General features: G+C 38.7%; 2 protein-coding genes across 6 annotated transcripts in view; one reads left to right on the forward strand and one right to left on the reverse strand.

Annotated features, from left to right (window-relative positions):
• RC3H1 (ring finger and CCCH-type domains 1) overlaps positions 1-10,571 on the reverse strand; it is a 76,999-nt gene extending 66,428 nt beyond the window's left edge. The window contains exon 1 of one of the 2 annotated variants that reach the window (XM_081948448.1): positions 10,276-10,571. The gene's annotated coding sequence lies outside the window, so the exon portion shown is untranslated. Of the gene's footprint in view, positions 1-10,214 lie in introns of both variants that reach the window. The other variant, XM_081948447.1, reaches the window with a different exon arrangement.
• Positions 10,572-20,151: 9,580 nt separating this feature from the next.
• RABGAP1L (RAB GTPase activating protein 1 like) overlaps positions 20,152-24,962 on the forward strand; it is a 204,148-nt gene continuing 199,337 nt past the window's right edge. Inside the window, exon 1 of one of the 4 annotated variants that reach the window (XM_081948451.1) lies at positions 20,152-20,655. The gene's annotated coding sequence lies outside the window, so the exon portion shown is untranslated. Of the gene's footprint in view, positions 20,660-24,962 lie in introns of all 4 variants that reach the window. The other 3 variants (XR_014174998.1, XM_081948449.1, XM_081948450.1) reach the window with 3 other exon arrangements.

Here is a 24,962-nt window from a genome sequence, read left to right on the forward strand (position 1 = left end):
TCTCCATGCGGCTCCTGCTATGAGTCAGGCTTCAGCAGCTGTGGCATGCGGTTGAATCGAAATCGAAAAACGAAACAGGCGGCTCCAAATGGAGGTCGGAACTCCCTCCCGCCTCTCCAGACATTTTAAAATTGCGCTAATGCTTAGGAGAGCCCTGAGGGACCGCGCCGAACGCCGGCTTGTAAAAAGCATGGATGACGACAACGGAGCTCTCAGCGGGGATTTCCTCCCGCAGCAGGGCTGCTGCGGTGGCGCTGGCGTCGGGAGTCCGACCCACGCACTTCCCCAACAGCTGTCTGTGACCCTGTGGGGCCCGTGCAAGATTGGGACACCGGAGGATCAAGGGGTGAGAGAGAAGCCAAATTGGGATTTAAAGTAAATTCCCCTCACCAAGCCTGCTCCAAAGTAAATAACACAATCTTTTCCTTTCAGTAATATAATTGAGTGTCCAAGCAATCTATCTAGAATTGAAGAGAAACTCGAAGCACGTCCACTGGGCTAGCTGAATTGAAAAAAACTGGAGATAATCAGGTACAAATCAGAAGCAACAAAAAAACACCCCATCTAAAGATGGACCAGGAAATAACAATTATCTCGATAAACTTGAATGGACTGAACGCACCAAAAAAAAGAGCGCAGATGTTTAATAAACTTAAGAAACTGAAGGCAGATATAACCTGTATACAGGAAGTGCATATTAAAAGGGAACATAGGAATTTATTGGAAAACAAAAAATTAGGGAAATTATATACAGCACTGGCAGATAAAAAAAAAAAGAGGGATAGCAGCCTATATAAAGGAAAAAATAAACTCCAAAGCAGTCTACTCTGATGAAGAAGGGAGGATGCTAATGACTGAATTAGAGACAAGAGAAAAACCAATATTATTAATAGTCATATATGCACCAAATCAGAAACAAGAGGAATTCTATAGGACAAAATAAACAACAAAATAAACAACAAAATAAACGAATTAGAATATGAAAATACTTGCTTAATTGGGGATTATAATACAATAGTGGATTAGAAAATGGACTATGAAAGCAAAAAGAAAAATAAAACAAAAAAAATATGTTACCCAAATCCTATTTTGAGATGGCACAAAACAAGAAAGCAATATACCTTTTATTCGAACTCCCACCAGACCCTATTAAGAATTTACATGGCCTGGATTTCATCTGGTCTATGTAATCAATTAGAAGAAATTGAAATAGAAGCAAATGAGTGGGCAGATCATAATCTAATAAAATTAAAATGGAAAGGCCAAAAAAGAAGAAAAAGATGGATGATGAACTCAAATATTGTAAATGAAATAGAATATCCTCAAATGCTGGGGAAAGAATTAAAACCATTTCTTAGAATAAATAAAAAAGAAGACACCTCAATTCAAAATCTATAGGACACTATGAAAGCATACACAAGAGGCCTCACGATTGCCTACATTGCGAGAAAAACTAGAAAACAAAAAGAGCAACAAGAATGTATGCAAAAAGAACTTACGGAAGCCGAAGCTGAACTACAGAAAGACCCAAAGAATAAAATTAAAAAAGAAAAAAAGAGAGATGATAAAACATAAGATTAATTTAATAACTCAAAAGGAATTAGCACAGAAAATTAAAGCGGCCAGACAAAATTACTTTGAACAAGCCAACAAACCTGGACGATGGCTGGCATACAGATTGAAGAATGAAAGAGAAAAAAGGATGATATACCAGTTAAAACATGATGAGGGAAGAATTTAATACAAAGTGGAAGAAAAGAAGCATATTATTCATAAATACTTTGCAAAACTATACGCTCAAGATAGTATAGAGGAAATCAAGATAAAATGTTATTTAAACACAGAAAAGATGACACCAATTTCAAAAGAACAAAGGGAGGCGATAAGCAGGCCAATAACATTAGCCGAAGTGGAATTAGTCTTGAAAAACCAGAAAAATAATAAAACCCCAGGACCAGACGGAATACCAGTGGAACTATACAAATATAATAAAATAATATTGGAGAACTAGGAGTGGAAATGTTTAACGAAATTTTAGGAAAAGCCAAGATGCCTGAATCATGGACAGAAGCAATAATATCACTAATCCTGAAAGAAGAAACCAATCTACAAGAAATCAAAAACTACAGACCAATTTCATTACTAAATTCCGATTATAAAATATTTGCAGCAATTATGGCAGGAAGAATTAAACAGGTTTTAAATGAACGAAAACACCCGGACCAAAACGGATTTTTACCTCACAGACACATTAAAAATAATATGAGAGTCATCCTAGACATAATAGAATATTACAAGGCACATTCATAAAAACAAATGGTACTGGTTTTCCTTGATGCACAAAAAGCATTCGACAATGTAATTTGGAAATTTATAATAACACTATTAGACAGGATGAAATTTGGAGGAAAATTTACAAAAATGATAGAAAAACTATAACAGTCAGACAGCCAAAGTTCTGATGAACGGAGAACAGAGAAGATCGAAATAAAAAAGGGAGTCAAACAGGGATGCCCCCTCTCTCCTTTGCTGTTTATATTAACCCTGGAAATTTTATTAAATGAAATTAGGAAGGACCAGGGAATAAAAGGTTTGGGATTCAAAAACAAAGAATATAAGGCCCAAGCCTATGCCAATGACTTAGTATTTGTTCTAGAGGATCCATTAGAGTCCAGTCTGAAATTAATTAAAAAATTAGAAGAATATGACGAAGTGGCAGGATTAAAAATCAATAAAGACAAAACAAAAATGATAACCAAGAATATGACAAAAAAAAGCAAGAAGAGGAACTGGAATTAGCAACTAGAATGCAAATAACTAAGAAAGTGAAAAACGTGGGGATCTGGGTGTTGGCAAAATGTTCTACAATTAAGGACAATTATTATAATAAACTAGTGACACAAATAAAGGTAGATTTAGAAAACTCCTATTTCCTTGTACCCTTTTCAACTTTAGTTCCCTGAAATGTTACCAATTCTTCTCAATACAGAACTCTGTGCTCTATAACAAACCACTACATTTGTTACATATGATTTATTTTCATCATATACCATTCCTAGTACCATCTTTGGAACTACCCTTACCTCCATATTTACTAACTCAAGTCCTATTCACATTATCATATAATTTCTCTACATCAATAAATATGCAATAAACTTTTTCACAGATTTCTCAAATATTTGCTAAAAAGGTGACTTGATCTATGCCCCATAAACTGCATAAAATTGCAAGTTTTGTTCACTGAAAAGATTAAGAATCAGAACTCTGCCAAATGGCTATCCAAGGAGACTTAAATCAATGATATCCTTATATACATATCACCTATTTCAGGGGTGGCGAACACGCGGCTCGCGAGCCGCCAAAATAAATGAGGCTCTTTGCCTCTTACCATTAGTTTACTGTGGCTCGGATCGCGCGCTAAACCCGGAAGTACGGTCGACGCGACAACGCTTGCCTGCACTCCACCAGCTCTCCACCAGTACTTCCGGGTGTAGCTCAACAGCGCCCTCTGCTGCGCCCAAAAAAATAATGCTTCAAAGTCTAGCACAGTTGCTGCAGGATTCCGGTGAGGTTCTAATGATTGCTCAAATTAATAATAATGGTTGCATATTGAAGCTCTGGGTTCAGGAGCAGCAGAGTTTTAAATAGGAGAAAACATTTAATTGAATTTCCATGGTTAGTATATTTCCCAAAATTCTACGAGTGTTTTTTTCACAGCCTGTAATTGTAATAGATATCAAAGATAATCCAAACTCATATATATATTATAATACATATATTAGGTTAAAGGAAGATAATATTAGGACCAGGCTTTACCCATGTATAGGTTGTACTCGATTTACAATCACAATCTCGTCACTGAGCAAAGCAGTCATTAAGCGAGATATGTGACTGCTTTGTTTAATGACTGCAAGTGTGGCATTCCTGGTTGTGGTCATCAAGTAATCTTGTAGGTTGTTAGGTGGACAGAGATTCCACTTATTTATGGATTTAAAAGTTATACAGCAGCTCTAATGGGTTTATAAAAATTTATAACAAAAAACACCTGACTGAGCATGTTATATTATGTGTTTAATATATTATTGTTAAAATTATATGCTTTTGTGTGAGTGTTTGTCTGTTTTGGCAGGTCACTGCGTGGTGTGGCTCTCTGGCTCTCACAGTTTAAAATTTTGGCTCTTTTTGTCGAACTTGTTCGCCACCCCTGACCTATTTTTTTCAACATTCCCAGAGCTTTTATGATTTTTTATGACTTTTTTTCTTGGACACTACATTTTAGTATTTGTTTCAAGTTCATTTTTCAATACATCAGTATAATCCCATAATTGCATGTCCCAATAACGCAAATAAGTTTATTGGAAGCTTTTGTTTAGACATTTTCACTTCCAAATACAGGTAATCCTCCTCAATTTACAAACACAATTGAGCCCAACATTTCTGTTGCTAAGCGAAACATTTTAAAATGAATTTTGCCACATTTCATTACCTTTCTTGCCAGAGTTATTAAGCGAATCACTGCAGTTAAGTAAGCAACACAGTTGTTAAGTGAATCTGGCTTCTCCATTGACTTTGCTTGTCAGACGGTCGCAAAAGGGATCACATGACCCTGAGACACTGAAACTGTCATAAATATGAGTCAGTTGCCAAGCTTCTCAATTTTGATTATGTGACCATGAGGATGCTGCAATGGTCATAAGTGTGAAAAATTGTCATAAATAACTTTTTTCAGTGACATTGTAACTTCGAACAGTCACTAAATGAACTGTTTTAAGTGGAGGACTACCTGTATTCCATTTCCATTAAAATCATTCAGCATTTTTTCTTTCCCTTTAAGCTCTTATTGCTTTTTGATTCCATTTTCTTTCTTTATATTAATATCTCATTATGTCTGACATGACTCTTATCTTAAACAGATGTACAATCTTTCATACAGGAGCTTTATTTCTTTGTTTTTATAACCTCATTTCTGTCAGATTTTTCTATTTAAGTCCACATGGGTATTTTTCATTGTAACTGTTGCAACAATCAAAAATGGGTCTATCCTATATTCACTCATTTCTCTTGTATCTTTATTATTTTTTTCCAATTTTCATCACAAGCAGACCAATGATGCTCTTTGATTAATTCCTTTTCCATGATAACAGATTTATATTGAAACTATTTGAAAGTAATAGATATTTTTCTAAGCAGATACTTACCAGTCATTATTCCCATTCATGTTGGGTCAATCAGCCCAATTACTTTTCTCATCTGATATAATTCACCTAACAGAATATTTGTTACTTCTGTGAAACAAAGCACAATTTTCACAAAACTCATTGCTGTTTTTTTTTCATTTGCCCTTTCATTCATAGTAACTCTAAACAGTATGTCTATTTTTTTTCTTGAATTTTATTTGTTAATTCAAGTCTTTACAATTTTCTCCTCCCACATTTCAAGTAATGATCTTTCATGGGCCAAGGCAATAACCAGAGCAGCCAATAGATACAAACCAGTTTCCCATTATTATTATATCGTGTTATCTGAAATAATGTTTTTTAATGTACGTAATGCTTATTTTTAGTGAAGTAGACAATCTTATTAGCCATAGTCATACCCATATAACATAGTTTCCTTGATAAAGATAAGAAATGTAATGGGAGGTTTGGCACATCTTGGCCAATTTGCAAAAAGAGCAATCAAACCCCAGTTTTATCAGAATCAGGTAATGCCGTCCTACATTAAACTAGGAAACCTAATCCTAGATACAATTTTGTAAGCAAAGAAATAGTTGCCCATATCTATCAATTAGGACCGTGATGGCAAACCTATCGCACATGTCCCAGGGGTGGCACCCTGAGCCCTCTCTGTGGGCATGTGCGCTGTCACCAGCAGCTCTTCAACCTTCCGTTGTGCACATGCGTGCTGAACAACTGGCCTGGGGCAAATATACACCAGCCAGATGCTCTCTTCCAACTTCTGGTGCGTACATGCACGCCGGCCAGCTGGTCTTCAGGGTTCCAGCATGCACGCACCAGAACCCAGAAGTGAGCAGCTGGCCGTTGCATGCATGTGTATCAGCCAGTTGCTCTCTTCCAGGTTCTGGTGCATGCAGGCTCCAGTTTCGGCATTCAGTGCCAAAACAGGTTAACCATCACTGAATTGGAAGGTACATGCAGCATACTGACAAATGCTCCCAATTAAGCCAGAATATTGGCTAGTAACTTAAAAGGCCTGGCAAATTGGGGAGAAAGGAATCAGAGGCCTGTATGAAATTATGGGAGTACGGTTATATTCAAATAAGTTAAAGCCACTTACAGAGAAAGAGCCATAGGCTCAGAATATTTATTAAGAACAAACCAGAATAACCTAAACAATTTCGTTTTTGCATGGATGTAACCACCATAACAACAGAGCTTCATAGGAAATGGACCAATATTTTTTAAAGAAAAATATAACATTGTTAATTATTAGGTATTTTAATACTTGTGATCATGTCAAGCTACATTAGTTACACTAACATTGTGCATAAAACTTAAGAATCATATTGTTAAATATCCTTTTAGAGAACCTGAAGTTAAGCCATGTTCTCCATCAGGTAGATTAACATTTTATGTACATATAGAAGCAAAGTTATACAATTAGAATATTGACCATCTAGTTGTAAAATATAAGTAGTCGTGAGAGATAAACATTAATAATAATAATAAAAAACATGTGGATCAATGACTATTTCCCCCCAATGTCTAACTTAATAGATGGGTATTCAAGATAGCCCCTATGACACTTTTATGTGGTAATTAAGTAAAGAGTCATTGTTTAAAAATTTGTATCATGGCCAAAGAAATCTTATGCTCAGTTCTCAAATATTTCCTGCCTATATAATATAAGCATATAGTCTACCAAGCTGAGGCTACTTATATCAGATGCAGATCTCTCAGCCAAATCATATAACAGGTTTTAAGTTAGAAAGATGAGTAAAAATAAGGTAATTTAAACAAGCAACCGATAGGGAAAGAATTGATGAAGACAAATTTTCCTCACTGTAAATTGCCTATTCAGCCATCTTGTGTTTTGTTCTTGGTGGTAAAATGTTTTTTTTCTTTATAGAATGTTTTACTAGGAAATTGAGAAGCTCAGAGGAAGTTCAAAAGATCAATGCATGAACCTAAAGAAATTGCTAAATGGAAGTAAGCTAATCATTATGATAATTATAAACTCAGTAATATCACATGTTATTGGATAGGAAATTTAGAGAGGGAGACTGAAAAGACAATGAGAAGCAAAGCTAAATGCAAGAAGGCTGAAAAGCTTAAAATGTTGTATTGAATGAAAAAAAAATCCTGACAAAGTTTGGTTCTGATTTTGCTAGCTCTTACAATACACTTAAATTAGAAAATACTATATAACTACAGATAACATAGAAATTCTTAAAATTACTACCTCTATAATGTCTTAAAACAGAATGAAAAGTTAAAGTTTATGCAGAAACAGAGTCAAAAAATTCAGGAAATTTCTAGTTTCAACTGAATATTTCTATAATAAAATGTGGGTCAAGGTGGTTATCTTGTTGATGGCCCCTACCTCTCTTTAATTCATTTTAAAATGATTGTGTGTTTTCAGATGATTGTTGATTCCTGGCAACTGCCTGGAATATTCCTAGTTTTCTTGACATGATTTCAGAAGTGGTATGCCATTGTTGTCTTTTAGGGCTGACAGAGATAATTGGCTCAAGTTCACTCAGCAGCCTTGGTGGCTAAGGTGGGACTAGAACACATGGTCTCCTAATTTTTAATGTGTGTGTATGTATCAAATTATTCCAACCACTGTTTGATTTATTGACTTCTATAAAACCTATTTTCCTTAAACTAAAATATCATAATATGAGGGACAGTACAATTAACTACTAACCTGACCTTAGGTAGTTATAATATAGCTACCTAAGGTCAGGTTAGTAGTTAATTGTACTGTACAATGGCAGAATAAAGTTATATACAGATCTGTATAAGATGATACACTATCATACAATAGATTTGTATTGTTTTCTTTATAATTGGAAGCTAAAATGTTGAAAAGTGCTTTGAGCAGTGTTTTGGATCAGGACTCAAGAACGTGTATGTCAGCACTTCCTTTTTTTTAGGCCATTCTTTGTAGTACCTGGTGTACATTTTACTGATATAGGAGATACTTCTTTCCATCAATGTTATTCTGCCTTTAAAATTAAAATTCTAGTATATTTATTTGTAAAACGTACATACAATTACAGTTAGCATATCTCCAAGCTAAGATGTTAGAAAGGATCTTATAGCATTTAAAAGTTTTAGATTACGTAAATAATAATTAATGATTAAGGCACCTAGCTAGAAAGTTGGGAGTTGGTGAGTTCATGTCCCGCCTTACTCATGAAACCCAGCTGGGTGACTTTGGGCCATTCACTCTCTCTCAGCCCAACTCACCTCAAAAGGTTATTGTTGTGGGGAAAACTGGAGGAGGAAGGTGTGTTGAATATGTTCGCTGCCTTGAGTTATTTGTAAAAATAATAAAGGCAGAATATAAATAAATATTCAGGAATTATATCAGATGTAGTCATAAAACTTTTCTACATTTAAAGGTCCCACAGAAAACGCCTTAAGGTGATTCATAATTAAATTAAATTGTAATGTAATCAGAAATGATATTTCTTTTTCCACATTATTATATGATTAATGTCTGTTTGCACCTTATAACCTATTTCTATGACTTCAATGACATACTAATAGATTACATTTATTTGACAGCTATTTATAAAATAAGAGTCACTTTGTATGAGGTGGCCATACAAATTTTGTCAAAAAATAAGTCACATTTTAAAAATGGGGAAAAATTAAGAACAAATTTTTTATAGATCTGTAGAGATTTATAGTAAACATATACTTTTAAACTTATAGTTTTCACAAGGAAGGGAAATTGATATAGCTCTCTTAAGCGCTGAGACTTCAATTTTTAAAAAACATTAAACATACAAGAATGTATTAATTTTTAAACAAATAATTATGTTTATTTAAACCCATTCTCAGAAAATATGGTGAAAAAAGAGAAAACTTAGATTTTATTTTGTACATTATGTACAAAATAGTATGAACTATTCTCAAGATGTCATTTCCTGCTACTCTCCCGTTTAAAAAATGTTTTTGCTACATATAAAGACAGTAGACTATTTACATCTGTATTTATTTCCAGTCAAATACACATATTTGGTGAATTCAAAGCAGCAACACTTCTCCAGAGATTTAAAATTCAATTTTACTTTTATGCATCACTTCTTTTTTTGGTTACACAAACTCAATCTACCTGAGACCATCTTCAAAATATGTGTGGAAGAAAACAGAATTCAGTAAACTAAAAAACTGATTAACAAAACTAAGTTTCAGATCTTAGCAAAAACAGAAAATGGATCAAAAGTAATCTTTATTTGAACTTTAAAATATACAGTGGTGAATTTACATTCTTCCTTGTATATACCAACTAAACAAAACTGGAAAATAGGATTGATGGAGGAACGAATCCATCCACAGCAATGAACTATAGTACACAAAATGACAAAGCTGTAAAGGTATAAATCCCGACCCTTTACACTAAAGAAATTCTGACTCTTGGAACAGGGGCTACTCCTAGTTCCAAGCACGGAACTTGACACATGCAGGGAGATCCTACGTTCAAGATTTAGTTAGGCTTCAACTTAGCACGTATATCCTAGGAATAGGAAGAGAGAGTCAAGGAACTGATTTATGACACCAGCACTTCTCGCTTAGGTCCGTGAGGTGAACGCCCAAGCAAACTTGGCCACGATTATCAATTTAATAATATAACAAATATAGCACTCTCCTAAAGAACCTGTTTCTTTCATCCTCCGGCCCAGAATACAGAGAAACGCGCCAAGACATTCCCCTCCCAAGGCTTTCCACACCGGACAGTTTGCCCTGCTGGGCTTCGAAGGTATCAGAGCGGCGAACGGCAGAAATCGAGAACGGCGGAAGCCTGAGGCCTACAGACCCAGATAAAGGAAAGAAAAAATGGAGGAGGGGAGATGCAAAATAGAGAAGTAGATATCGTCTCTCAGGCGCATTAGAAAGCGCAGAAAATCAGACATCGCCGTTTCTCTCTCTCTCTCTCTTTCTTTCCGCCTTCCTTCCTCGAGAAAAAAGGAGGAGGCCGCAGCCTCCGCCCTATTGTTTCCCGACCCGAGGAGAGCTCACCTCACGACGGCGGCAGCAGCTCCTCTCAGCTGCGGACTACGGCCATGGCCGTCGCGCCTACCTCCTCCTTCACCAGCATCAAGAGCCGGCCGACCGCGGCCTCCTGCCCCAGCCTTTGGCCCTCTGCTGCTGCTGCTGCTGCCACGGCTGCTCCTGCAGCAGAGGCCATCTTGGGTGCCTCTTTGCTTGCTTCAGCAGCAAAGCCTTCCTCGCCTAAACAGGCGTCACTGCTAATGCAATTGCTCGCTGGGTCAGTTGGCCTCCCCTTCCTGCTCCTGGAGGGGTGGAGCAGCCCTAGACTCATCCTCCCGGCTCGCTCCTGCCGCTTCCTTCCTTCCTTCCTTCTTCCCCAAAAGGGGAAGCGGGAGGAAATGAGACCTGGAAAGCTGAGTTCTTTATGCCCTAACCGAGGTAGGCGGATGAACAGGGGAAAAACGCCTGCCATTTCCCGCATTTTGAAACGACTTGCAATCGACAGCGTTTTAAGAGCATCGTCCCCTGCATACCTACTAGAGCGTAAACCCTGTTGAACATAAGGAGCTTCCTCCCGGAGAAGAAGGGGACTTCTTGAATAAACCCGCGCACAATTCGGTCGTCATTTTGTTAAGCTATTCGCTGCACCTTCAGTGCAGCCTTCAAGAGCCAGAAATTGCAGCAAATAGTTAACTTCTATCTGCATAACCACAGGATACAGCAAATGTGATCGGCGTAAGCAATATGCCTTCGGATGTTTTCCTCTTTCTGTCAGGCAGGCATAGAAAAATATTTTCTGAACAACAGAAACTAGCTCCATCATCATAAGATGATGCCTCTGTAAGAGCACGTGAGGAATAAAAATATGTACATACGCTGGTCAAAGACTAATAGTTTAGTTACATATCTACCCAAGTAAGAGGATATCTGCAGAAAATAAAAGGATTGGAGAAAAATATTGTTGAAGTGTATAAAAGAAAAGCTTCAAAGAATGTAGTCAGAATGCACAGAATTATTAAGATTTAAAAGACAGAAAAAAATAAAGTAATTTTGGTGAAAATAAAAATTTCGGAAGTCCCTGTAAAGGGCTAACAAATACACTTGAGCAGATTTAATGGAATTAAACAAAACTAATGAAATTATCTGAGATAAAATTCAAGTGAGGAAATGCCAGAGATGGTATATATTGGAGATTTATATGGGGATGACATGATATTACTATGACAATGATGTTGACTATATTGCAACGCACTCTACACAGAGCTGCCTTTAAAGATCACCTGAAGCTTCAATTGGTATGAAATGTGACAGTCTGGGTGCTCATGTGTATTTGCCAGTGGTCCTATATTACACTTCTGCATTAGATTCTTACCAGCTTCTGGGTGGTGAACTATGAATCTATGAAACCTTTGATGACTTGGCATCGAGTCAGCCCAAGCACCTTGATCATGCATGTAGTAGCTGGTTGGGACTGCATTTCCTCACTAAGGGTTATGGCAGAAACCAGCCAATTTTCACACCATAGTTGACCATTGTACAGTATATAAATATACAATTATTGCATGACTTCAAGGCCACCATTTTAATTCAGAAGTGTGTAAGGAAAAATCCATGGACTTGAACCTTTGAAATTATAAAAGCTATTTACAACTTTTCACTGACAATTGGTAATCAGTTGTTGCATCCAAGTAGTCCTTGATTTATAGGCATAATGGAACCTGCCCATCATAATTGCCAATCATGATGGTCATTAAGCAAGGTGTCCCTGTTATTGCCTCACTCAATAATCCCTGTCTTAGCTCTTCCTGATGTGATTGTTAAAAGACCATGTGGGTTTTTAAGGGAAGCCTAGGATGCCTCAGTGGTGGTGAAGGCCTGGAAGGCCTAGCATTGGAGAAGGAAATGAGGCTGCTCTATCCTTTGGCATCTCAAAACTGCCCCGTGCTATTCTGAAAGCGGGCATCATTATGGAAGCAGCTGCAATGAATTGTTGATGCTCTGAAATTGCACCCAAGTAGAAAAAATAGGAACCACTTTTGGTGGGAAGGTAACAGTGTTCCATGCACTTTCAGCATTTAGTCATGCTGGCCACGTGACCACGGAGATGTCTTTGGACAGCGCTGGTTCTCCCGCTTTGAAACAGATGAGCACCGCCCCCTAGAGTCGGGAACAACCAGCACATATGTGCGAAGGGAACCTTTATCTTTTTTAGGTAGAGGTGATGCAACATCCTTGTGGTTGTAAGGGTGAGTGCATTGCCAGGTGCTGGAATTTTGTTCACATGACCATGTGGGCATTGTAGCAGTCATAACTTTAAAACTGGGTTGTAAGCTTTTGGGGGGTCCATCATAATTCCAAACAGTTGCTGAGCAATTGGTAATATGTTGAGGACTACCTGTATACCTTATGGTAGCTACATTCCTGTCTGCAGAATATTGTAATCTCACTAAACTATGTTTAATGGACTTAAATTAAACCAAGGAGTTAAGCTAAGTAGGATACCTGAGATTTATTTTCTTTTTTTGATACCTTTCTTCCTTTGTCTTACTATACAGGTAATCCTCATCTTACGATCACATTTGGACCCAAAATTTCTGTTGCTAAGTGAGATATTTGTTCACTGAATTTTGCCCCATTTTATGACCATTCTTGCCACATTTGTTAAGTAAATTACTGCAGTTGTTAAGTTAGTAAAATGATTGTTAAGTGGATCAGGCTTCCCCATTGATTTTGCTTGTCAGAAAGTCACAAAAGGTAATCACATGGCCCCAGGATGCCATAACCATGAGTCAGATGCCAAGGGTCTGAATTTTGATTTTATGGCCATGTAATAAACAGTGATAAGTATGAAAAACTTTCATAAGTCATTTTTTTCGGTGCTTTTGTAACTTTGAACTGTCACTAAATGAATGATTGTAAGTCAAGGACTACTTATATTATGCTTTTATTATACTTTAAAATATTATACTTATAATATTTTATTTTATTATACCTTTCCCCAAAAGGTTATACCGCATTACATGCATGTATATATAAATTGCAAGTCCGTGTTCAGACATTCCAAATTGATTGTAGCAGTCTAAATTTAAAATTAAATATTCTTAGAGTTAAGCTTTACTTCTGCTTGCAGGATCTTGTTTATGCAAAAAGAAATAGCACGATGGATATGAATGCATGCATTACCAGCAAACCTGCTGCACTGTGTAATAAATTCAACTTCCTGGCAAAAATCATACACATTGTAAATATACTGTATGAGTTATTGTGTCTAAGCAAAACTTTTCCCTATTATTATTTTAACTTTAAAGTAATATTAGGAAAAAAGCTAGTGACAAAGATTGTAGGGTATAAGAAATTCTTATATCAAATAGCTATTTGCTAATGATATACATTTTATAATTTTACCCACATCATTTTGGTGGACTAGAATAGTTACAGGATTGCAAATTGATAGTTTAAAATTTCAGAAGGAATTAAGAAATCTGATTAACTAAATTATGTATAGTATACTGTACTTATGCCCTCTGTTGTTACAATGATATAAAAAACAGTGACTTTTCTGAAAATCCTTGTGGCTTATGTGTATTAATTAAAATTCTGGGTGCCTGCATGTTCTGAATTTTGTAATGTGCTGTCCAAACATGCACATGCGCACACACTCTTACATACAGTATTTTAAACTAAGCCAGGTATAAACAAAAAGGACTGCACTTTTTGTTGGAGGACAAAGGAATTTAATGCTTAGGTTTTATTTAGGTTTTGTTGATATTCAGTTTTAACCCCTCAGTTTGCATGAATTTACCTCCAATGTGGGTATAGATTTCTGAAACGGGTTGCACTGGACCCCACATTCATTCATTTATTCAATTTGGGAAGCCTCAGAATACCTTAAACCAACTTCACTAAAAAATAAATACTTTTTCAGTAAAATATCTGAAATTCAAGAGATTTAATGCTTGGTTTAAAATATTGCAAAATTGTGACAGAGAATGTCAAAACAGCAGAGAACTCAGGAAGAATGTCACAAAAGCTTGCTGCATGAAAATGTTGCTCTGAGCACTGAGTTTCTTTTCTGTGGTATACTTGAATTTAGAGGTATAAACTATCTCCTTCGCAAAGTAATCAGGTTTTCTTTTCATTTTTGGCATTCAGCAATCTTATATATTGTATCCCTGTGGATACTCCCAAAAAGAGTGCACTGAACCCTTTCAGCTGTACTGGTGAAGACTGGAGTAACTTAGTTTTCTAATTATTTGCCTGCCCCTTGACGATTAAAGGAGCTGCATGGCCCTTTGTAAAAACGGTTGTTATACCTGAACCGCAGAAGAGGAAAGAAATGGCCACTAGATGGCAGCACAAAAATAAAAAAATATATTTGGAGTCAGTCTTGTTCTAGGTAAGGAAGGTATTTTGTTTCACCCCAAAAAGAAAAAAAAGGTGGGTTCTGTAGTTCTGCCAATATCTTTAGATTAGCTAGTTTGGCCAAAACAAATATTGGAAGAATCCCAGAAAGATTTTGCAAGGCATGTAGAGCAAGGTGTTGCCCACCTGGGTTAGGAGTATTTGTAATTTTGGACTTGCAAACTTCAGGGAACATAGAATACTACAGTTGGAAGGGACCTCAGAGATCTTCTAGTCCAACCCTCTGCTCGAGCATGGTTGTCCAGTCGCTTTATAAAAGCCTTCAGTGATGGACAACCCACAATTTTTGAAGGCATTGGTTAATTGTTCTCACCATCAGAAAATTTCCTTAGTTCTAGATGCTTTTTTCCTTGGTTAGTTTCCAACTAATGTTTCTTGTCTTGCCTTTTGGTGCTTATGAAAATAGTATGACCCTCTCATCTTTGTAGGAGGCCCTCAAATATTGGAATAGTGCTATCATGTCCCCCCTAGTCCTCCTTTTCATTAGACTAGACATGCCCAATTCCTGTAACCATTCTTTGTATGTTTTAGCCTCCAGCCCTCTAATCATCATTCTTGTTCTTCTCTGCACTGTTTTCAGAGTCTCAACTTTTTTTTGTACTGTGATGACCAGAACTGATGCAGTATTACAAATGTGGTTTTACTAAGGCTGTGTAAAGCAGTATTAGAACTGCATGTGATCTTGAGACTATCCCTCTATTAATGCAATTTAGGATTGCATTGGCTTTTTTGGCTGCTGCCACACACTTTTGGCTCAAACAAGAATTTTACTTATAATCAAGAACCTTGTCAAGCATGCCTCCTTCAATATCCAAGAAAGGAAAACCTCAACTCCATTTTAATAGAGATAAAGTACTTTTACTAGATATGAAGTGAAAACAGCAAAAGGAAAGCAAGATCTGAGCCAGAAAGGCGGGAACATATACATATCAAACGTTTACCCAGCACCCTCCCCCCAATTCCCCAACCCATTGTCCAATCTGCAACTCCCTAAGGTGTCATGTGGGGTGCATCTTCAAACAGCCTCATCAAGTTGGTATGCGAAACGGTTGGCCTTGACCAAGTCCAAACATCAGCTATCAGCATGCACAGAAGATGGTGAGAACAAGACTCCTCCAGTTCAATATAATCCCCTTCCCCAATACTATGCACCCCCTCTGTTCCTATGGCAGCTGATAGCAAGCAAGTGTAGCAAGCAAAACAGAGGCTGACATCCGGCCCTCCTTCAGAAAGAGATATCACCTCTGCAGGAAAAGAGAGAGGGAAAACAATACAAAATAATAACAGTATATACATCTATTATAAAATCAAGGCTTATCAGGATAGCTGGTGTAGAACTTCTGCAAAAGTCTGGGAGCCCTAACGTAAGATTTGTCAACCCATTCCGCCTGGGAGGGGAGAAAATGTTTCCAGGAGACCAAATACTGAATGCGACCCCTATGTTTTCTGGAGTCCAAGATTTCTTTAACTTCAAAATGTTGCTCTCCCTCAATAAGAAGAGGGACCGGAGGTGAAGGTTGAGGCAGATGAAACGAAGAGGTGTGCTCCGGTTTTAACAGGTTCACATGAAATATAGGATAAATTCTGCTAAGGTTCTTCGGCAACTCCAATTTCACCAATATAGGATTTATGATTTTCACAATGGAGAACGGAGCTACATACTTTGGGCCCAGCCTCTTCGATTTTTGGGTGGTTTGCAGGAACTTGGTGGACAAAAACACCCTATCCCCAACTGTACTCTTTTGGCTTTGTCCTTTTCTTATCCGCTTGTTTTTGTGAACTTCGTGAGCCGCATCTAATGCTTTGCAGGTCATGGGCCAAAATTTCTGAAGTTGATCATTCAGATAAGGATAAAATTTGCAGTTTCTCTCAAGGCAATTCAGGAATCGGTACAAAGTCCTGACCAAACACTACTTTAAAAGGGGTCATGCCGGTACTGCTGTGAACAGAATTATTGTACTCCACCTCTGCATGTGGTAACAGTTCCGCCCAATTATCCTGTTGATAATTGATGACACATCGGAGCTACTGGTCCAAAACAGAGTTAGTCCGTTCACAAGCTCCGTTAGTCTGAGGATGGTGGGTGGAGCTTAGCCCCTGGGTGGAGCCAATCAATTTCAGGAACTCTTTCTAAAATAGGGAGGTGAATTGAACCCCCCTGTCTGAAATTATGCGTTCAGGTACACCATGTAATCTATATACATGGGAAATAAACAATTTAGCCAAAGACTTCGCTGATGGGAGCTTGAAGGCACAAAATGAACCTGTTTGGAAAACAAATCGGTTATAAGCCAAATAACGGTATATCCCAGATTTTCCGGTAGTTCAACAATAAAGTCCATTGATATCTCCTTCCATGGGGTTCCAGGATGGATGATACCTTGGAGGAGACCCTGGGGCTTTCCTGGTGGTCTTTTTGTGGCCGCACAGATGGGAGAACTGGCTATGTAGGACTCAATGTCTTTTTTCAATGAAGGCCACTAAAACTGCCTCTTAATCAAATGCAAAGTCTTTACAAATCCAAAATGGCCCGCCATTCTCGAATCGTGGGCCCGTTGAAGAACGACAGGTTTCAGGTCAGCAGGAACTTATAGTCCAAGCCAGTCCACCCTTCATGATGCATTCATCAGAATGTTTCTTGAACCAGTCATCGGATTCAAGACCTTCCTTGAGTTTGTTCATTAGGTCCGTATTCACATCCAAGTCAGCTGGGTTCTGGCTTCTAGTAACCATTGGGGCAGCCAGATTCTTAGCTGGGATTACTGGATGAACCACGCTCAGTTTGGAGCTGTTGTACTGGGGAAGCCTGGACAAGACATCAGTCATAAAGTTCTTCCCTCCTGGGATGTATTTCAGGGTAAAGTTGAAACAGTTGAAGTGTTGTGCCCAACGCACTTGTTTAGGCAACAGTTTACGCGGGATTTTCAATGCTTCTAAATTTTTATGATCAGTCCATACTTCAAAAGGGTGTTTCACCCCCTCCAGGAAGTGTTGCCAGGTCATCAAAGCCCATCTGACAGCAAAAGCTTCCTTTTCCCATATGGCCCATCTCCTCTGTCTCTGTAAGCTTACGTGAGGTGTAAGTGCACGGTAGAAATTTACCCTCAGCATTTGTTTGAAGTAATACTACTCCCACCGCCATATCACTGGCATCACCCTGAATGGCGCATCCATATCAGGGTGTTTCAAAACTGGTTCTGCTGCTAAGAGTCGCTTTAATTTCTTGAAAGCGGCTTGACACTCCATAGTCCAGTTCAGAGGCTTCCCCAGCTTCGGTTTGGTTTCTCCTTTAGATTTTAGAAGATTGGTAATGGGCAAAGTGATGCTACCGAATGAGGGAATAAATTGACGATAAAAATTGACGATAAAAATATGGAAAGGAGAGATGGATGGATTGGAACTCTACCCCGGACTTCAAAGCACAGAAGAAAGGAGAGAAAAATTGACAGAGATAAGGAGAGAAATCTTGATAGAAGCACTAGCGATAACCAGATAAGCTGATGGAAAGAGCAGATGTTGGGTTTCAAGCTTTTGTGAGATACGAAAGGAACAGCATGTTGCGAAGGGAGATTTATACAAGATTTATTAAGAAAGTAATTAGAACATTAATGCTACAAATGGCAAGAGATATAAGACCGTACTATTACTGGAAAGATACAGGTTGCAATGAAAATGTATAATAAAAAAATTAGCTAAATTTAATTTACTAGTAGTATGTATAAAATGAAGCGACAATAGCTATAGTTAAATGATTAATAATGATAACAATACATATAGATATATTAATTTGATATGAAATTTTATATAAACAACACATGGAGATTATGAGAGGTTTAAAAGTTTTATCTAGAATATGTTCTAAAGATGTATTGTGATTGGATGATTTTAGGATGATTTAATGGAATGTTATCATATAATCCTATTCTAGATTTTGAATATTATATATAAAAGGATGTAAAAACAATTATAGTCAAATTAAGGTTGAGATATAATAATTGTGATATACATGAATATAGGTGAATTTAAAATACGCAATTTGATATGAAAAGCAGGTGGTGATTATGGAAGAGATGCATGGAAATACTGTAACCAACTGACAAACTTTCTACAATTTGTAATGGAAGATGGTTTTTTTTATTTTTATGCTTGTTTGTCCTTGTTCAAAAACAAATAAAAATTGTTTTAAAAAAAGAGTTATTGGATGATTAATCCAAGGGCCATATCTGATGCAATGATTAAAACAATGGGAAGACCAAATAGAGGTACACCTGTTTTAATTAGATAACATTTTCCATTTATAATTCCCTTTTCACCATAATAATTATTGGTCTCAAAGCTAATAAGCAGGATGTAGCTTCCATTAGATGTAAGGGAGTTGGCAATTATCATTAGGTGAAACATAGTAAATAGTATTTATCAATGTTAAGAGGGAGGGGTATTGCATGTTCCTTGCAATATGATCAGTTTTGTTTTGTTCCGGGTCAGCCTTAAATTGGAATTCATCCTCATAAACAGACTTTATGTCTTGCATAATCAATTCCTTGTAAACTGAAAATCAATTCTGTGTGTGTCCCCAATCACCTTTGGACAATAAAGAATTCTATATTCTACTGACACAATGGAAACACTATAAAGAAGTGACATCTTAGACCATATCATGTACACATTAAGGCTTTGGACTATTCAGCTGCTTTACCAGATTATATACAGCTTTATATGCACCAAAGACAAATTCCTTGTGTGTCCAATCACACTTGGCCAATAAAGAATTCTATTCTATTATATAAGGAAATTGTTCATGGTTTCTCTTGAGATACGAATGCTTTGGCACAAAATTCAGATGATGAATACTGCATAGGAAGACTGAATTTGTTGTTTTTACAATGCACTTCAAGGGGCCTGAAAACTCACCAAGTGACACATTAAGTTACACAGTTGGCTATTTTTAGGTGATTTCAAAGAAAAATAATTTTGATTACAATGACCATGTTGTTTTTACAATGCACTTTAAAAAAAACGCTGCCCAAGAAAGGAAGAGATCAAGGGGCCTGAAAACTCACCAAGGGACACATTAAGTTACACAGTTGGCTATTTTTAGGTGATTTTAAAGAAAAATAATTTTGATTACTATGACCATGTTTCTGTTTCATAATAAGGCTATTAAAATACAGTAGTAAGGCTATATCAAAAGATTATTTTTGGCTGAGTGAAAAAAAATTCTTAAAAATTGCACTATTCATCAACCCAGGTAGCAGCTGTAGGAGATTAAAATTTTCAGATTTAAGTTTTTGCCCCTTTGAGTCACATGACAATTAGGCAGTCTTACAAATCTAATACGTTAACAAATACATAAAAATATGGTCCTGGATCTTTGGCTGGCGGCAATGTAAAATAGCAGTGTTTAGACTCCAGATTAGTGAGAATGCTAATCATTCCTTCAGGTGGTTTACTTCAGTTAACTTGAAGATGCTGAGTGTTTGAAGGAATGGAAGCTAAGAGCAATATTACATTCTGAACTTTAGCTCCGCGGACGACACGGGAACGAGGCGGAGACTTAACAAACCGAGCCGTGCAGGAAAGGCGATCCTGTTCCTTGGTTAACTTTCGGGGCTCGATTCTGCAGCTCGTCTCAACGGCTACCGTTCCACTCTCCGTTGCTGGATTCCACGCTGTCGGTCCCCCCAGGATAGTCGAGAGCGCCTTTGGACCGGCCCTGAGGCGCCTGCGCAGTTGCCGTGATGTAGGCTGGGGCGGTTCCTCCTGCCGGCTTTGCTCCACTGTTCAGTTCTCCTCCGCCCCTTTCGCTGAATCGCCCTCGTCACCGCCGCCTTCAGCCGGGAGAGAGGAACGGAAGAGGCGCGCCTCCTCTTTTCTCTCCACGACGACAGCAACAGCAGCAGCAGCAGCAGCGACACCCTCCCGAGGGAGCGAGTTTTGGGTGAGGGGCGACGGAGGCGAGGCTCCCTCTCCCGCCGGGGGCGCTGTCTTGCCCGGCGTGGAAAGTGGAGGTGGTGTGCTAAAGAGAAAAAAGGAGAAAGGGGGCGTTGTGAGTGAGTAGACCTCAGCTTGGACGCGCTGGCGAGCTTTCACGCTTTTGGTGCGGCTGAATCCAATTGCCTTTAGTTTATTCCGGCTCCAGGTCCGAAATTTAGGTTTCCTCTCCTCCCAGGTCCAGCTCCTTTTTTTGTGGTTTTAGGGGGATCACCGGACAGGCGCGGGGTGAAAGTAAAATCGGTGCACTTCGTGGAGAGTTGACGTCTGCCTGCCTCCGAGAAGGAGCTCTAGTCGCAGAGGAGCCCCTTCCCGCAATCTCTTTGGCCTTGTAATTGCTGTCCGAAGAAGCTAAAGGGTGGCGACCTTAGGCAGCTCAAAGTGGGTGGGCTGCCGAAAGGAACTTTTGGGGCTGCTTTAAGCTCGTCGCGTATCTTTTCCAAAAATGAGAACTTGGCTAGGATGGAGCGTGGCTGCCGGTGATGTTCGTCTTTTCTTGCGGCTTAGCGAGTCCGCTCCAGAAAGCAGTGGGTGGGATCCGTGAGAAGGGAGGCATTTACGGGAGGGCAGAATCGCGGCGTTCTTAAGGTGAAGTTGAAGCGGTGCTCTAGTGAGACATAGGAAATGCGTGATGAGAGGAAGGATGTGGCTCAGGCCTTTTTTCCCATGCAAAAAGCAGTGGTTTTGTTTTTTAAGTAGATGGTTCGGGTAGAGAAATAAATCGATTTTCTTTAGATATTATATTGCAATTCATTGTAAGGATCCAAAGATGGAAGTTTAATAAAGTTCTAACAAATCTTGGGTATAATTAGTTGAAGTGTGTAAAACTTTATTTGCAGACGGAGAAGTGAACATAAACAAGTATAAACTGGATCTAAATGCAATAGGTAAAACTAGTTAATTTTGCTTTGACTTAAATTTAATTCATGTTAACCTTGAAATTATCATAGGAATGTCATCCAATAGCAGGACTTTGCCAGTATTTCAGAGTGGACTAAGTTCTCTGTCTTAATATATTTTAAAATATTAATGAACAGTTGTCACCCATATTTGTATAATTGCATTTAAAGGCAAATCTTATTAACCGCTTTAGAATTGGTCAAGGTTTTTATGAAGACTCATTTCAAAGGCTACACATTGATTTATCTAATTAACCTAATTGCCTGAGTTTTCACAATACAATAAATCATAATTAGCCAACATATATGTGAACTCAGCAAGTCTCTTATTGTGATACAATATCAATGTCATGAAAATAATTCTAAAAATATATATTTGAAGCAGGCATTCTGAAAATGAATCTAGAGAAGTATTCATACTGTAGTTACTTTTATGATGAAGAGATAGCCAGTTTGGTGTAGTGGTTAAGGGACTGGCCTAGAAATCAGGAGACCGAATACTAGGCTTCCCTTAGGCATGAAAGCCAGCCCAGTGACTCTGAGCCAGCCCAGTCCACCTCACAGGATTGTGGTGGGGAAAATACGCAACAGTATTAAGTCCATTCATCGCCTTAAATTGAGTGTGTGTGTAGATACAAAAATCCAATAATTTAATAGGAACCTATATCCCTGATAATTTGGTTCTGAAGAACATTTATTGAAACAAGTTTTCTAGTCTAACTAGGATTTCGGGGAGTTACATTCCCAACACATTTAGAGGTGCCAGGTTATAGAAGGCTATGTTTAAATTTTTTGTTGAACTTGAAAAGAAATAGCATTTATACTGTGGTGCAAATATGTGTGTGTTATGAATTGGAAAATCTACTGGAGCAGTTTTCCCACTATAAGTAAAAGTATCTTGTATTGGAATGCAGTGGAACGGTGTAAATGCTAATAAAGCCTTAATTGAATGTGCTAGTTGAACATTAGAGCGCCTGCTTCAAATGGAAGATTCATACTTTTTCCTTGATATTTCTAGTAAATGAGTTCTAGTCATAAGCCTGAAAATACTCCATTTAAAACCTTGAAGAACCATATGAGAATAGGTAGCGTTGAACTGACTGGCTCAAATATTCATTCAGTGTAATAATATATGTATATTTCTATCTTCTGCCAAAAGTGTCCAACTTCATTTGGTACATACTGAGGTTGTGGGGCATGCTTTCAGTGTTTGAAGTTAATTTTTAATAAGTTAACTTTAAGCAAATGTACCACTATCAACATTTATAAATAAGGTTTAAAATATATAGCAGGTTTGCTATAATATATAAGAATTACTGGTGACGTGGATTAAGAATAAGACATGACACGTCCTGTGATAGTTTAAAGTCCAGTGTGTTTCTAATCAGCAGTCTATTTTGTAGAGTAACCTTTGCCATTTGTAATAGCAATCACTCCCCTCATTTACTTTTTTAAAATATTGCATAAGACCTAAAAAGCTTATTTCAAAAACATTTCATGTTGTTACTTCACTGATTTCTAATTTTCTAATAATTCACAACACATTATCAAAACAGATCAGTTCCAGTGGGAAAATAAAAATATCTCTTGATTTTAAATATTTTTTTTAACCAAACACCTCTGTATTGTTGAGAATTTATATATTTGAGATATTTCATCATTAGAGGAAATATCTTAATGCTCTAAAATTCTAAACACTGATACATTTTATGTTTTGCAAGGAAATATTTGTAAGGACGAGGGGCGTCGTTGGGCGAGGGGTCCTTACCAACCGCCTTGAAAGAAGCGGTGGTGAGGCCCTTACTCAAGAGGCCTTCACTTGACCCGATGAAGCTAGCTAATTATCGTCCAGTCTCCAACCTTCCCTTTTTAGCGAAGGTTGTAGAGAATGTGGTGGCACAGCAATTTCCACGACACCTTGACTAATCCGAATATCTAGACCCACGCCAGTCCGGCTTCCGACCCGGGCACAGCACGGAGACGGCCTTGGTCGCGTTGGTTGATGATCTCTGGAGGGCCAGAGATAGGGGTTGTTCCTCTATCCTGGTCCTATTAGATCTGTCAGCGGCTTTTGATACCATCGACCATGGTATCTTATTGCGCCGGCTGGAGGGGATGGGAGTCGGAGGCACCGTTTTGCGGTGGTTCAGCTCCTACCTCTCCGACCGGACGCAATGTGTGTTGGCAGGGGGGCAGAGGTCGACCCTGAGGCCACTCACTTGTGGGGTGCCACAGGGGTCGGTCCTCTCGCCCCTTCTGTTCAACGCATATGTGAAGCCACTGGGGGAGATCATCCGTGGTTTTGGGGTTGAGTATCATCTGTACGCTGATGATACTCAGCTGTACATTTCAACCCCGAACCACCCCAACGAGGCTGTCGAAGTGATGTCCCGGTGTTTGGAAGCCATCGGGGTCTGGATGGGGGACAACAGACTCAAGCTCAACCCCTCCAAGACTGAGTGGCTGTTGTTACCGGCACCTCGGTTCAGCCAGTTGACTCCATCACTGGCCATAGGGGGCGAGCAATTGCCTCCTGTGGAACGGGCGCGCAATTTGGGCGTCCTCCTAGATGCCCGGCTGTCGATGGATGACCATGTGGCAGCCGTGGCAAGGGGGGCGTTCCACCAGGTTCGCCTGGTGCGCCAATTGCGCCCCCTACTGGACCGGGATGCCCTACGCACGGTCACTCATGCGCTGGTGATGTCTCGCCTGGACTACTGCAATGCTCTCTACATGGGGCTTCCCTTGGGATGCGCCCGAGGACTACAGCTAGTCCAGAACGCAGCCGCGCGGGCCATCATGGGGAGTACTAGGTACTCCCACGTAACACCTCTCCTGCGCGAGCTGCACTGGCTGCCTATGGTTTTTCGGGTGCGTTTCAAGGTGTTGATCACCATCTTCAAAGCGCTCCATGGCACAGGACCTAGCTATCTGCGGGATCGCATCCTGCCACACACATCCCTGCGACCAATTCGCTCTCACAGGGAGGGACTTCTGGTGCCGTCCACCAGGCAATGCCAACGGGCGACGCCTAGGAGTAGGGCCTTCTCTGTGATGGGCCCAACCCTCTGGAATGACCTCCCCCCCGACATTAGAACCACCACCGACTTCCGCTCCTTCCGACAAAAACTGAAGACTCACCTGTTTCGATTAGCTGGCCTGGCACACTCATAGCTTTTACCTCCTGGCAGATATATTTTAATTGGTATTTTTGGGGAACCATTTTAAATTTAATTCTTTGGGGTATTTTTAGGGGTCTTTTTAAAGATTGTATTTTAAATACTTTACTTTAATGTACAGTTTTTTAACCTCCTCCATCTAAGCATCTAAATATTTAAGTATTTAACTTTTTATGTATTTAAATATCTAAATGTTGATTTATCTATGTATTTTTTATGTATTGACTGTACACCGCCCCGAGTCCCTTTTGGGAGAGGGGGCGGTCTATAAATATGAATAAAAG

This window comes from Natrix helvetica, assembly GCF_964273705.1.
Source record: "Natrix helvetica genome assembly, chromosome: 3".
Taxonomy (NCBI): Eukaryota; Metazoa; Chordata; class Lepidosauria; order Squamata; family Natricidae; genus Natrix; species Natrix helvetica.